The sequence below is a fragment of the Haematobia irritans genome, chromosome 4 (assembly GCF_050003625.1).
Source record: "Haematobia irritans isolate KBUSLIRL chromosome 4, ASM5000362v1, whole genome shotgun sequence".
Lineage (NCBI taxonomy): Eukaryota > Metazoa > Arthropoda > Insecta > Diptera > Muscidae > Haematobia > Haematobia irritans.
Window position 1 is genome coordinate 160,374,555 of NC_134400.1, and position 15,780 is coordinate 160,390,334.

Below are 15,780 nucleotides of genomic sequence, written 5' to 3' on the forward strand. Positions count from 1 at the left end.
AATTTCAACTTTTTTAGGTTTTGGGTGGATTTTTCAATTTTTTGGGGGTGGTTACGAATTAAAGTCCTTTTCGCTCTAGGACGCTTAGTTTAGGAGATATGGGCAAAATAAGTTTTTCATATAAAAATTTCATTTTTTTTAGGTTTTGGATGGATTTTTCGATTTTTTGGGGGTGGTCACGAATTAAAGTCCTTTTCGCTCCAGGACGCTTAGTTTAGGAGATATGGGCAAAAGAAGTTTTTCATATAAAAATTTAAATTTTTTAGGTTTTGGGTGGATTTTTCAAGAAGTTTTTCATATAAAAATTTAAATTTTTTTAGGTTTTGGGTGGATTTTTACATTTTTTGGGGGTGGTCACGAATTAGAGTCCTTTTCGCTCTAGGACGCTTAGTTTAGGAGATATGGGCAAAAGAAGTTTTTCATATAAAAATTTAAATTTTTTTAGGTTTTGGGTGGATTTTTCAATTTTTTGGGGGTGGTCCTTTTCGCTCTAGGACGCATATTTAAGGAGATATGGGCGAAAGAAGTTTTTCATATAAAAATTTAATTTTTTTTAAGTTTTGGGTGGATTTTTCAATTTTTTGGGGTGGTCACGAATTAAAGTCCTTTTCGCTCTAGGGCGCATATTTAGGGAGATGTGGGCACAAGAAGTTTTTCATATAAAAATTTCAATTTTTTTTGGTTTTGGGTGGATTTTTCAATTTTTTGGGGGTGGTGACGAATTAAAGTCCTTTTCGCTCTAGGACGCTTAGTTTAGGAGATATGGGCAAAAGAAGTTTTTCATATAAAAATTTCAATTTTTTTAGGTTTTGGGTGGATTTTTCAATTTTTTGGGGGTGGTCACGAATTAAAGTCCTTTTCGCTCTAGGACGCTTAGTTTAGGAGATATGGGTTAAAGAAGTTTTTCATATAAAAATTTCAATTTTTTTAGGTTTTGGGTGGATTTTTCAATTTTTTGGGGGTGGTCACGAATTAAGGTCCTTTTCGCTCTAGGACGCATATTTAAGGAGATATGGGCAAAAGAAGTTTTTCATATAAAAATTTCAATTTTTTGGTTTTGGGTGGATTTTTCAATTTTTTGGGGGTGGTCCTTTTCGCTCTAGGACGCATATTTAAGGAGATATGGGCGAAAGAAGTTTTTCATATAAAAATTTAAATTTTTTTAGGTTTTGGGTGGATTTTTCAATTTTTTGAGGTGGTCACGAATTAAAGTCCTTTTCGCTCTAGGACGCTTAGTTTAGGAGATATGGGCAAAAGAAGTTTTTCATATAAAAATTTTAATTTTTTTAGGTTTTGGGTGGATTTTTCAATTTTTTGGGGGTGGTCCTTTTCGCTCTAGGACGCATATTTAAGGAGATATGGGCGAAAGAAGTTTTTCATATAAAAATTTAAATTTTTTTAGGTTTTGGGTGGATTTTTCAATTTTTTGAGGTGGTCACGAATTAAAGTCCTTTTCGCTCTAGGACGCTTAGTTTAGGAGATATGGGCTAAAGAAGTTTTTCATATAAAAATTTCAATTTTTTTAGGTTTTGGGTGGATTTTTCCATTTTTTGGGGTGGTCACGAATTAAAGTCCTTTTCGCTCTAGGACGCATATTTAGGGAGATATGGGCACAAGAAGTTTTTCATATAAAAATTTCAATTTTTTTTGGTTTTGGGTGGATTTTTCAATTTTTTGGTGGTGGTCACGAATTAAAGTCCTTTTCGCTCTAGGACGCTTAGTTTAGGAGATATGGGCAAAAGAAGTTTTTCATATAAAAATTTAATTTTTTTAGGTTTTGGGTGGATTTGTCAATTTTTTTGGGGGTGGCCACGAATTAAAGTCCTTTTCGCTCTAGGACGCTTATTTAAGGAGATATGGGCGAAAGAAGTTTTTCATATAAAAATTTCAATTTTTTTAGGTTTTGGGTGGATTTTTCAATTTTTTGGGGGTGGTCACGAATTAAAGTCCTTTTCGCTCTAGGACGCTTAGTTTAGGAGATATGGGCAAAAGAAGTTTTTCATATAAAAATTTCAATTTTTTTAGGTTTTGGGTGGATTTTTCAATTTTTTGGGGGTGGTCACGAATTAAAGTCCTTTTTGCTCTAGGACGCTTAGTTTAGGAGATATGGGCAAAAGAAGTTTTTCATATAAAAATTTAAATTTTTTTAGGTTTTGGGTAGATTTTTCAATTTTTTGGGGGTGGTCACAAATTAGAGTCCTTTTCGCTCTAGGACGCTTAGTTTAGGAGATATGGGCACAAGAAGTTTTTCATATAAAAATTTAAATTTTTTTAGGTTTTGGGTGGATTTTTAAATTTTTTGGCGGTGGTCACGAATTAAAGTCCTTTTCGCTCTAGGACGCTTAGTTTAGGAGATATGGGCAAAAGAAGTTTTTCATGTAAAATTTTCAATTTTTTTAGGTTTTGGGTGGATTTTTCAATTTTTTGGGGGTGGTCACGAATTAAAGTCCTTTTCGCTCTAGGACGCTTAGTTTAGGAGATATGGGCAAAAGAAGTTTTTCATATAAAAATTTCAATTTTTTTAGGTTTTGGGTGAATTTTTCAATTTTTTGGGGGTGGTCACGAATTAAAGTCCTTTTCGCTCTAGGACGCTTAGTTTAGGACATATGGGCTAAATAAGTTTTTCATATAAAAATTTCAATTTTTTTTTAGGTTTTGGGTGGATTTTTCGATTTTTTGGGGGTGGTCACGAATTACAGTCCTTTTCGCTCTAGGACGCTTAGTTTAGGAGATATGGGCAAAAGAAGTTTTTCATATAAAAATTTCAATTTTTTTAGGTTTTGGGTGGATTTTTCAATTTTTTGGGAGTGGTCACGAATTAAAGTCCTTTTCGCTCTAGGACGCTTAGTTTAGGAGATATGGGAAAAAAAAGTTTTTCATATAAAAATTTCAATTTTTTTAGGTTTTGGGTGGATTTTTACATTTTTTGGGGGTGGTCACGAATTAGAGTCCTTTTCGCTCTAGGACGCTTAGTTTAGGAGATATGGGCACAAGAAGTTTTTCAAATAAAAATTTATTTTTTTTAGGTTTTGGGTAGATTTTTCAATTTTTTGGGGTGGTCACGAATTAGAGTCCTTTTCGCTCTAGGACGCTTAGTTTAGGAGATATGGGCACAAGAAGTTTTTCATATAAAAATTTAAATTTTTTTAGGTTTTGGGTGGATTTTTCAATTTTTTGGGGGTGGTCACGAATTAAAGTCCTTTTCGCTCTAGGACGCTTTGTTTAGGAGATATGGGCAAAAGAAGTTTTTCATATAAAAATTTCAATTTTTTTAGGTTTTGGGTTTATTTTCTAGGACGCTTTGTTTAGGAGATATGGGCAAAAGAAGTTTTTCATATAAAAATTTCAATTTTTTTAGGTTTTGGGTGGATTTTTCAATTTTTTGGGGGTGGTCACGAATTAAAGTCCTTTTCGCTCTAGGACGCTTAGTTTAGGAGATATGGGCAAAAGAAGTTTTTCATATAAAAATTTCAATTTTTTTAGGTTTTGGGTAGATTTTTCAATTTTTTGGGGGTGGTCACGAATTAGAGTCCTTTTCGCTCTAGGACGCTTAGTTTAGGAGATATCGGCACAAGAAGTTTTTCATATAAAAATTTAAATTTTTTTAGGTTTTGGGTGGATTTTTCAATTTTTTGGCGGTGGTCACGAATTAAAGTCCTTTTCGCTCTAGGACGCTTAGTTTAGGAGATATGGGCAAAAGAAGTTTTTCATGTAAAATTTTCAATTTTTTTAGGTTTTGGGTGGATTTTTCAATTTTTTGGGGGTGGTCACGAATTAAAGTCCTTTTCGCTCTAGGACGCTTAGTTTAGGAGATATGGGCAAAAGAAGTTTTTCATATAAAAATTTAAATTTTTTTAGGTTTTGGGTGAATTTTTCAATTTTTTGGGGGTGGTCACGAATTAAAGTCCTTTTCGCTCTAGGACGCTTAGTTTAGGACATATGGGCTAAATAAGTTTTTCATATAAAAATTTCAATTTTTTTTTTAGGTTTTGGGTGGATTTTTCGATTTTTTGGGGGTGGTCACGAATTACAGTCCTTTTCGCTCTAGGACGCATATTTAAGGAGATATGGGCGAAAGAAGTTTTTCATATAAAAATTTCAATTTTTTTAGGTTTTGGGTGGATTTTTCAATTTTTTGGGGGTGGTCACGAATTAAAGTCCTTTTCGCTCTAGGACGCTTAGTTTAGGAGATATGGGCAAAAGAAGTTTTTCATATAAAAATTTCAATTTTTTTAGGTTTTGGGTGGATTTTTCAATTTTTTGGGGGTGGTCACGAATTAAAGTCCTTTTTGCTCTAGGACGCTTAGTTTAGGAGATATGGGCAAAAGAAGTTTTTCATATAAAAATTTAATTTTTTTAGGTTTTGGGTGGATTTTTCAATTTTTTGGGGGTGGTCACGAATTAGAGTCCTTTTCGCTCTAGGACGCTTAGTTTAGGAGATATGGGCACAAGAAGTTTTTCATATAAAAATTTCAATTTTTTTAGGTTTTGGGTGGATTTTTCAATTTTTTGGCGGTGGTAACGAATTAAAGTCCTTTTCGCTCTAGGACGCTTAGTTTAGGAGATATGGGCAAAAGAAGTTTTTCATGTAAAATTTTCAATTTTTTTAGGTTTTGGGTGGATTTTTCAATTTTTTGGGGGTGGTCACGAATTAAAGTCCTTTTCGCTCTAGGACGCTTAGTTTAGGAGATATGGGCAAAAGAAGTTTTTCATATAAAAATTTCAATTTTTTTAGGTTTTGGGTGGATTTTTCAATTTTTTGGGGGTGGTCCTTTTCGCTCTAGGACGCATATTTAAGGAGATATGGGCACAAGAAGTTTTTCATATAAAAATTTCAATTTTTTTTGGTTTTGGGTGGATTTTTCAATTTTTTGGTGGTGGTCACGAATTAAAGTCCTTTTCGCTCTAGGACGCTTAGTTTAGGAGATATGGGCAAAAGAAGTTTTTCATATAAAAATTTAATTTTTTTAGGTTTTGGGTGGATTTTTCAATTTTTTTGGGGGTGGTCACGAATTAAAGTCCTTTTCGCTCTAGGACGCTTATTTAAGGAGATATGGGCGAAAGAAGTTTTTCATATAAAAATTTCAATTTTTTTAGGTTTTGGGTGGATTTTTCAATTTTTTGGGGGTGGTCACGAATTAAAGTCCTTTTCGCTCTAGGACGCTTAGTTTAGGAGATATGGGCAAAAGAAGTTTTTCATATAAAAATTTCAATTTTTTTAGGTTTTGGGTGGATTTTTCAATTTTTTGGGGGTGGTCACGAATTAAAGTCCTTTTTGCTCTAGGACGCTTAGTTTAGGAGATATGGGCAAAAGAAGTTTTTCATATAAAAATTTAAATTTTTTTAGGTTTTGGGTAGATTTTTCAATTTTTTGGGGGTGGTCACAAATTAGAGTCCTTTTCGCTCTAGGACGCTTAGTTTAGGAGATATGGGCACAAGAAGTTTTTCATATAAAAATTTAAATTTTTTTAGGTTTTGGGTGGATTTTTAAATTTTTTGGCGGTGGTCACGAATTAAAGTCCTTTTCGCTCTAGGACGCTTAGTTTAGGAGATATGGGCAAAAGAAGTTTTTCATGTAAAATTTTCAATTTTTTTAGGTTTTGGGTGGATTTTTCAATTTTTTGGGGGTGGTCACGAATTAAAGTCCTTTTCGCTCTAGGACGCTTAGTTTAGGAGATATGGGCAAAAGAAGTTTTTCATATAAAAATTTCAATTTTTTTTAGGTTTTGGGTGAATTTTTCAATTTTTTGGGGGTGGTCACGAATTAAAGTCCTTTTCGCTCTAGGACGCTTAGTTTAGGACATATGGGCTAAATAAGTTTTTCATATAAAAATTTCAATTTTTTTTTAGGTTTTGGGTGGATTTTTCGATTTTTTGGGGGTGGTCACGAATTACAGTCCTTTTCGCTCTAGGACGCTTAGTTTAGGAGATATGGGCAAAAGAAGTTTTTCATATAAAAATTTCAATTTTTTTAGGTTTTGGGTGGATTTTTCAATTTTTTGGGAGTGGTCACGAATTAAAGTCCTTTTCGCTCTAGGACGCTTAGTTTAGGAGATATGGGAAAAAAAGTTTTTCATATAAAAATTTCAATTTTTTTAGGTTTTGGGTGGATTTTTACATTTTTTGGGGGTGGTCACGAATTAGAGTCCTTTTCGCTCTAGGACGCTTAGTTTAGGAGATATGGGCACAAGAAGTTTTTCAAATAAAAATTTATTTTTTTTAGGTTTTGGGTAGATTTTTCAATTTTTTGGGGTGGTCACGAATTAGAGTCCTTTTCGCTCTAGGACGCTTAGTTTAGGAGATATGGGCACAAGAAGTTTTTCATATAAAAATTTAAATTTTTTTAGGTTTTGGGTGGATTTTTCAATTTTTTGGGGGTGGTCACGAATTAAAGTCCTTTTCGCTCTAGGACGCTTTGTTTAGGAGATATGGGCAAAAGAAGTTTTTCATATAAAAATTTCAATTTTTTTAGGTTTTGGGTTTATTTTCTAGGACGCTTTGTTTAGGAGATATGGGCAAAAGAAGTTTTTCATATAAAAATTTCAATTTTTTTAGGTTTTGGGTGGATTTTTCAATTTTTTGGGGGTGGTCACGAATTAAAGTCCTTTTCGCTCTAGGACGCTTAGTTTAGGAGATATGGGCAAAAGAAGTTTTTCATATAAAAATTTCAATTTTTTTAGGTTTTGGGTAGATTTTTCAATTTTTTGGGGGTGGTCACGAATTAGAGTCCTTTTCGCTCTAGGACGCTTAGTTTAGGAGATATCGGCACAAGAAGTTTTTCATATAAAAATTTAAATTTTTTTAGGTTTTGGGTGGATTTTTCAATTTTTTGGCGGTGGTCACGAATTAAAGTCCTTTTCGCTCTAGGACGCTTAGTTTAGGAGATATGGGCAAAAGAAGTTTTTCATGTAAAATTTTCAATTTTTTTAGGTTTTGGGTGGATTTTTCAATTTTTTGGGGGTGGTCACGAATTAAAGTCCTTTTCGCTCTAGGACGCTTAGTTTAGGAGATATGGGCAAAAGAAGTTTTTCATATAAAAATTTAAATTTTTTTAGGTTTTGCGTGAATTTTTCAATTTTTTGGGGGTGGTCACGAATTAAAGTCCTTTTCGCTCTAGGACGCTTAGTTTAGGACATATGGGCTAAATAAGTTTTTCATATAAAAATTTCAATTTTTTTTTTAGGTTTTGGGTGGATTTTTCGATTTTTTGGGGGTGGTCACGAATTACAGTCCTTTTCGCTCTAGGACGCATATTTAAGGAGATATGGGCGAAAGAAGTTTTTCATATAAAAATTTCAATTTTTTTAGGTTTTGGGTGGATTTTTCAATTTTTTGGGGGTGGTCACGAATTAAAGTCCTTTTCGCTCTAGGACGCTTAGTTTAGGAGATATGGGCAAAAGAAGTTTTTCATATAAAAATTTCAATTTTTTTAGGTTTTGGGTGGATTTTTCAATTTTTTGGGGGTGGTCACGAATTAAAGTCCTTTTTGCTCTAGGACGCTTAGTTTAGGAGATATTGGCAAAAGAAGTTTTTCATATAAAAATTTAATTTTTTTAGGTTTTGGGTAGATTTTTCAATTTTTTGGGGGTGGTCACGAATTAGAGTCCTTTTCGCTCTAGGACGCTTAGTTTAGGAGATATGGGCACAAGAAGTTTTTCATATAAAAATTTAAATTTTTTTAGGTTTTGGGTGGATTTTTCAATTTTTTGGCGGTGGTAACGAATTAAAGTCCTTTTCGCTCTAGGACGCTTAGTTTAGGAGATATGGGCAAAAGAAGTTTTTCATGTAAAATTTTCAATTTTTTTAGGTTTTGGGTGGATTTTTCAATTTTTTGGGGGTGGTCACGAATTAAAGTCCTTTTCGCTCTAGGACGCTTAGTTTAGGAGATATGGGCAAAAGAAGTTTTTCATATAAAAATTTCAATTTTTTTAGGTTTTGGGTGGATTTTTCAATTTTTTGGGGGTGGTCCTTTTCGCTCTAGGACGCATATTTAAGGAGATATGGGCACAAGAAGTTTTTCATATAAAAATTTCAATTTTTTTTGGTTTTGGGTGGATTTTTCAATTTTTTGGTGGTGGTCACGAATTAAAGTCCTTTTCGCTCTAGGACGCTTAGTTTAGGAGATATGGGCAAAAGAAGTTTTTCATATAAAAATTTAATTTTTTTAGGTTTTGGGTGGATTTTTCAATTTTTTTGGGGGTGGTCACGAATTAAAGTCCTTTTCGCTCTAGGACGCTTATTTAAGGAGATATGGGCGAAAGAAGTTTTTCATATAAAAATTTCAATTTTTTTAGGTTTTGGGTGGATTTTTCAATTTTTTGGGGGTGGTCACGAATTAAAGTCCTTTTCGCTCTAGGACGCTTAGTTTAGGAGATATGGGCAAAAGAAGTTTTTCATATAAAAATTTCAATTTTTTTAGGTTTTGGGTGGATTTTTCAATTTTTTGGGGGTGGTCACGAATTAAAGTCCTTTTTGCTCTAGGACGCTTAGTTTAGGAGATATGGGCAAAAGAAGTTTTTCATATAAAAATTTAAATTTTTTTAGGTTTTGGGTAGATTTTTCAATTTTTTGGGGGTGGTCACAAATTAGAGTCCTTTTCGCTCTAGGACGCTTAGTTTAGGAGATATGGGCACAAGAAGTTTTTCATATAAAAATTTAAATTTTTTTAGGTTTTGGGTGGATTTTTAAATTTTTTGGCGGTGGTCACGAATTAAAGTCCTTTTCGCTCTAGGACGCTTAGTTTAGGAGATATGGGCAAAAGAAGTTTTTCATGTAAAATTTTCAATTTTTTTAGGTTTTGGGTGGATTTTTCAATTTTTTGGGGGTGGTCACGAATTAAAGTCCTTTTCGCTCTAGGACGCTTAGTTTAGGAGATATGGGCAAAAGAAGTTTTTCATATAAAAATTTCAATTTTTTTAGGTTTTGGGTGAATTTTTCAATTTTTTGGGGGTGGTCACGAATTAAAGTCCTTTTCGCTCTAGGACGCTTAGTTTAGGACATATGGGCTAAATAAGTTTTTCATATAAAAATTTCAATTTTTTTTTAGGTTTTGGGTGGATTTTTCGATTTTTTGGGGGTGGTCACGAATTACAGTCCTTTTCGCTCTAGGACGCTTAGTTTAGGAGATATGGGCAAAAGAAGTTTTTCATATAAAAATTTCAATTTTTTTAGGTTTTGGGTGGATTTTTCAATTTTTTGGGAGTGGTCACGAATTAAAGTCCTTTTCGCTCTAGGACGCTTAGTTTAGGAGATATGGGAAAAAAAGTTTTTCATATAAAAATTTCAATTTTTTTAGGTTTTGGGTGGATTTTTACATTTTTTGGGGGTGGTCACGAATTAGAGTCCTTTTCGCTCTAGGACGCTTAGTTTAGGAGATATGGGCACAAGAAGTTTTTCAAATAAAAATTTATTTTTTTTAGGTTTTGGGTAGATTTTTCAATTTTTTGGGGTGGTCACGAATTAGAGTCCTTTTCGCTCTAGGACGCTTAGTTTAGGAGATATGGGCACAAGAAGTTTTTCATATAAAAATTTAAATTTGTTTAGGTTTTGGGTGGATTTTTCAATTTTTTGGGGGTGGTCACGAATTAAAGTCCTTTTCGCTCTAGGACGCTTTGTTTAGGAGATATGGGCAAAAGAAGTTTTTCATATAAAAATTTCAATTTTTTTAGGTTTTGGGTTTATTTTCTAGGACGCTTTGTTTAGGAGATATGGGCAAAAGAAGTTTTTCATATAAAAATTTCAATTTTTTTAGGTTTTGGGTGGATTTTTCAATTTTTTGGGGGTGGTCACGAATTAAAGTCCTTTTCGCTCTAGGACGCTTAGTTTAGGAGATATGGGCAAAAGAAGTTTTTCATATAAAAATTTCAATTTTTTTAGGTTTTGGGTAGATTTTTCAATTTTTTGGGGGTGGTCACGAATTAGAGTCCTTTTCGCTCTAGGACGCTTAGTTTAGGAGATATCGGCACAAGAAGTTTTTCATATAAAAATTTAAATTTTTTTAGGTTTTGGGTGGATTTTTCAATTTTTTGGCGGTGGTCACGAATTAAAGTCCTTTTCGCTCTAGGACGCTTAGTTTAGGAGATATGGGCAAAAGAAGTTTTTCATGTAAAATTTTCAATTTTTTTAGGTTTTGGGTGGATTTTTCAATTTTTTGGGGGTGGTCACGAATTAAAGTCCTTTTCGCTCTAGGACGCTTAGTTTAGGAGATATGGGCAAAAGAAGTTTTTCATATAAAAATTTAAATTTTTTTAGGTTTTGCGTGAATTTTTCAATTTTTTGGGGGTGGTCACGAATTAAAGTCCTTTTCGCTCTAGGACGCTTAGTTTAGGACATATGGGCTAAATAAGTTTTTCATATAAAAATTTCAATTTTTTTTTTAGGTTTTGGGTGGATTTTTCGATTTTTTGGGGGTGGTCACGAATTACAGTCCTTTTCGCTCTAGGACGCATATTTAAGGAGATATGGGCGAAAGAAGTTTTTCATATAAAAATTTCAATTTTTTTAGGTTTTGGGTGGATTTTTCAATTTTTTGGGGGTGGTCACGAATTAAAGTCCTTTTCGCTCTAGGACGCTTAGTTTAGGAGATATGGGCAAAAGAAGTTTTTCATATAAAAATTTCAATTTTTTTAGGTTTTGGGTGGATTTTTCAATTTTTTGGGGGTGGTCACGAATTAAAGTCCTTTTTGCTCTAGGACGCTTAGTTTAGGAGATATTGGCAAAAGAAGTTTTTCATATAAAAATTTAATTTTTTTAGGTTTTGGGTAGATTTTTCAATTTTTTGGGGGTGGTCACGAATTAGAGTCCTTTTCGCTCTAGGACGCTTAGTTTAGGAGATATGGGCACAAGAAGTTTTTCATATAAAAATTTAAATTTTTTTAGGTTTTGGGTGGATTTTTCAATTTTTTGGCGGTGGTAACGAATTAAAGTCCTTTTCGCTCTAGGACGCTTAGTTTAGGAGATATGGGCAAAAGAAGTTTTTCATGTAAAATTTTCAATTTTTTTAGGTTTTGGGTGGATTTTTCAATTTTTTGGGGGTGGTCACGAATTAAAGTCCTTTTCGCTCTAGGACGCTTAGTTTAGGAGATATGGGCAAAAGAAGTTTTTCATATAAAAATTTCAATTTTTTTAGGTTTTGGGTGGATTTTTCAATTTTTTGGGGGTGGTCCTTTTCGCTCTAGGACGCATATTTAAGGAGATATGGGCACAAGAAGTTTTTCATATAAAAATTTCAATTTTTTTTGGTTTTGGGTGGATTTTTCAATTTTTTGGTGGTGGTCACGAATTAAAGTCCTTTTCGCTCTAGGACGCTTAGTTTAGGAGATATGGGCAAAAGAAGTTTTTCATATAAAAATTTAATTTTTTTAGGTTTTGGGTGGATTTTTCAATTTTTTTGGGGGTGGTCACGAATTAAAGTCCTTTTCGCTCTAGGACGCATATTTAGGGAGATATGGGCACAAGAAGTTTTTCATATAAAAATTTCAATTTTTTTGGTTTTGGGTGGATTTTTCAATTTTTTGGTGGTGGTCACGAATTAAAGTCCTTTTCGCTCTAGGACGATTAGTTTAGGAGATATGGGCAAAAGAAGTTTTTCATATAAAAATTTAATTTTTTTAGGTTTTGGGTGGATTTTTCAATTTTTTTGGGGGTGGTCACGAATTAAAGTCCTTTTCGCTCTAGGACGCATATTTAAGGAGATATGGGCGAAAGAAGTTTTTCATATAAAAATTTCAATTTTTTTAGGTTTTGGGTGGATTTTTCAATTTTTTGGGGGTGGTCACGAATTAAAGTCATTTTCGCTCTAGGACGCTTAGTTTAGGAGATATGGGCAAAAGAAGTTTTTCATATAAAAATTTCAATTTTTTTAGGTTTTGGGTGGATTTTTCAATTTTTTGGGGGTGGTCCTTTTCGCTCTAGGACGCATATTTAAGGAGATATGGGCGAAAGAAGTTTTTCATATAAAAATTTCAATTTTTTTAGGTTTTGGGTGGATTTTTCAATTTTTTGGGGGTGGTCACGAATTAAAGTCCTTTTCGCTCTAGGACGCTTAGTTTAGGAGATATGGGCTAAAGGTTTTGTTTTTTTTAGGTTTTGGGTGGATTTTTCAATTTTTTGGGGGTGGTCACGAATTAAAGTCCTTTTTGCTCTAGGACGCTTAGTTTAGGAGATATTGGCAAAAGAAGTTTTTCATATAAAAATTTAATTTTTTTAGGTTTTGGGTAGATTTTTCAATTTTTTGGGGGTGGTCACGAATTAGAGTCCTTTTCGCTCTAGGACGCTTAGTTTAGGAGATATGGGCACAAGAAGTTTTTCATATAAAAATTTAAATTTTTTTAGGTTTTGGGTGGATTTTTCAATTTTTTGGCGGTGGTAACGAATTAAAGTCCTTTTCGCTCTAGGACGCTTAGTTTAGGAGATATGGGCAAAAGAAGTTTTTCATGTAAAATTTTCAATTTTTTTAGGTTTTGGGTGGATTTTTCAATTTTTTGGGGGTGGTCACGAATTAAAGTCCTTTTCGCTCTAGGACGCTTAGTTTAGGAGATATGGGCAAAAGAAGTTTTTCATATAAAAATTTCAATTTTTTTAGGTTTTGGGTGGATTTTTCAATTTTTTGGGGGTGGTCCTTTTCGCTCTAGGACGCATATTTAAGGAGATATGGGCACAAGAAGTTTTTCATATAAAAATTTCAATTTTTTTTGGTTTTGGGTGGATTTTTCAATTTTTTGGTGGTGGTCACGAATTAAAGTCCTTTTCGCTCTAGGACGCTTAGTTTAGGAGATATGGGCAAAAGAAGTTTTTCATATAAAAATTTAATTTTTTTAGGTTTTGGGTGGATTTTTCAATTTTTTTGGGGGTGGTCACGAATTAAAGTCCTTTTCGCTCTAGGACGCATATTTAGGGAGATATGGGCACAAGAAGTTTTTCATATAAAAATTTCAATTTTTTTGGTTTTGGGTGGATTTTTCAATTTTTTGGTGGTGGTCACGAATTAAAGTCCTTTTCGCTCTAGGACGATTAGTTTAGGAGATATGGGCAAAAGAAGTTTTTCATATAAAAATTTAATTTTTTTAGGTTTTGGGTGGATTTTTCAATTTTTTTGGGGGTGGTCACGAATTAAAGTCCTTTTCGCTCTAGGACGCATATTTAAGGAGATATGGGCGAAAGAAGTTTTTCATATAAAAATTTCAATTTTTTTAGGTTTTGGGTGGATTTTTCAATTTTTTGGGGGTGGTCACGAATTAAAGTCATTTTCGCTCTAGGACGCTTAGTTTAGGAGATATGGGCAAAAGAAGTTTTTCATATAAAAATTTCAATTTTTTTAGGTTTTGGGTGGATTTTTCAATTTTTTGGGGGTGGTCCTTTTCGCTCTAGGACGCATATTTAAGGAGATATGGGCGAAAGAAGTTTTTCATATAAAAATTTCAATTTTTTTAGGTTTTGGGTGGATTTTTCAATTTTTTGGGGGTGGTCACGAATTAAAGTCCTTTTCGCTCTAGGACGCTTAGTTTAGGAGATATGGGCTAAAGAAGTTTTTCATATAAAAATTTCAATTTTTTTAGGTTTTGGGTGGATTTTTCAATTTTTGGGGTGGTCACGAATTAAAGTCCTTTTCGCTCTAGGACGCATATTTAGGGAGATATGGGCACAAGAAGTTTTTCATATAAAAATTTCAATTTTTTTTGGTTTTGGGTGGATTTTTCAATTTTTTGGTGGTGGTCACGAATTAAAGTCCTTTTCGCTCTAGGACGCTTAGTTTAGGAGATATGGGCAAAAGAAGTTTTTCATATAAAAATTTAATTTTTTTAGGTTTTGGGTGGATTTTTCAATTTTTTTGGGGGTGGTCACGAATTAGAGTCCTTTTCGCTCTAGGACGCTTAGTTTAGGAGATATGGGCACAAGAAGTTTTTCATATAAAAATTTAAATTTTTTTAGGTTTTGGGTGGATTTTTCAATTTTTTGGCGGTGGTAACGAATTAAAGTCCTTTTCGCTCTAGGACGCTTAGTTTAGGAGATATGGGCAAAAGAAGTTTTTCATGTAAAATTTTCAATTTTTTTAGGTTTTGGGTGGATTTTTCAATTTTTTGGGGGTGGTCACGAATTAAAGTCCTTTTCGCTCTAGGACGCTTAGTTTAGGAGATATGGGCAAAAGAAGTTTTTCATATAAAAATTTCAATTTTTTTAGGTTTTGGGTGGATTTTTCAATTTTTTGGGGGTGGTCCTTTTCGCTCTAGGACGCATATTTAAGGAGATATGGGCACAAGAAGTTTTTCATATAAAAATTTCAATTTTTTTTGGTTTTGGGTGGATTTTTCAATTTTTTGGTGGTGGTCACGAATTAAAGTCCTTTTCGCTCTAGGACGCTTAGTTTAGGAGATATGGGCAAAAGAAGTTTTTCATATAAAAATTTAATTTTTTTAGGTTTTGGGTGGATTTTTCAATTTTTTTGGGGGTGGTCACGAATTAAAGTCCTTTTCGCTCTAGGACGCATATTTAGGGAGATATGGGCACAAGAAGTTTTTCATATAAAAATTTCAATTTTTTTGGTTTTGGGTGGATTTTTCAATTTTTTGGTGGTGGTCACGAATTAAAGTCCTTTTCGCTCTAGGACGCTTAGTTTAGGAGATATGGGCAAAAGAAGTTTTTCATATAAAAATTTAATTTTTTTAGGTTTTGGGTGGATTTTTCAATTTTTTTGGGGGTGGTCACGAATTAAAGTCCTTTTCGCTCTAGGACGCATATTTAAGGAGATATGGGCGAAAGAAGTTTTTCATATAAAAATTTCAATTTTTTTAGGTTTTGGGTGGATTTTTCAATTTTTTGGGGGTGGTCACGAATTAAAGTCCTTTTCGCTCTAGGACGCTTAGTTTAGGAGATATGGGCAAAAGAAGTTTTTCATATAAAAATTTCAATTTTTTTAGGTTTTGGGTGGATTTTTCAATTTTTTGGGGGTGGTCCTTTTCGCTCTAGGACGCATATTTAAGGAGATATGGGCGAAAGAAGTTTTTCATATAAAAATTTAAATTTTTTTAGGTTTTGGGTGGATTTTTCAATTTTTTGGCGGTGGTCACGAATTAAAGTCCTTTTCGCTCTAGGACGCTTAGTTTAGGAGATATGGGCAAAAGAAGTTTTTCATGTAAAATTTTAAATTTTTTTAGGTTTTGGGTGGATTTTTCAATTTTTTGGGGGTGGTCACGAATTAAAGTCCTTTTCGCTCTAGGACGCTTAGTTTAGGACATATGGGCTAAATAAGTTTTTCATATAAAAATTTCAATTTTTTTTTAGGTTTTGGGTGGATTTTTCGATTTTTTGGGGGTGGTCACGAATTACAGTCCTTTTCGCTCTAGGACGCTTAGTTTAGGAGATATGGGCAAAAGAAGTTTTTCATATAAAAATTTCAATTTTTTTAGGTTTTGGGTGGATTTTTCAATTTTTTGGGGGTGGTCACGAATTAAAGTCCTTTTCGCTCTAGGACGCTTAGTTTAGGAGATATGGGAAAAAAAAGTTTTTCATATAAAAATTTCAATTTTTTTAGGTTTTGGGTGGATTTTTACATTTTTTGGGGGTGGTCACGAATTAGAGTCCTTTTCGCTCTAGGACGCTTAGTTTAGGAGATATGGGCACAAGAAGTTTTTCAAATAAAAATTTATTTTTTTTAGGTTTTGGGTAGATTTTTCAATTTTTTGGGGTGGTCACGAATTAGAGTCCTTTTCGCTCTAGGACGCTTAGTTTAGGAGATATGGGCACAAGAAGTTTTTCATATAAAAATTTAAATTTTTTTAGGTT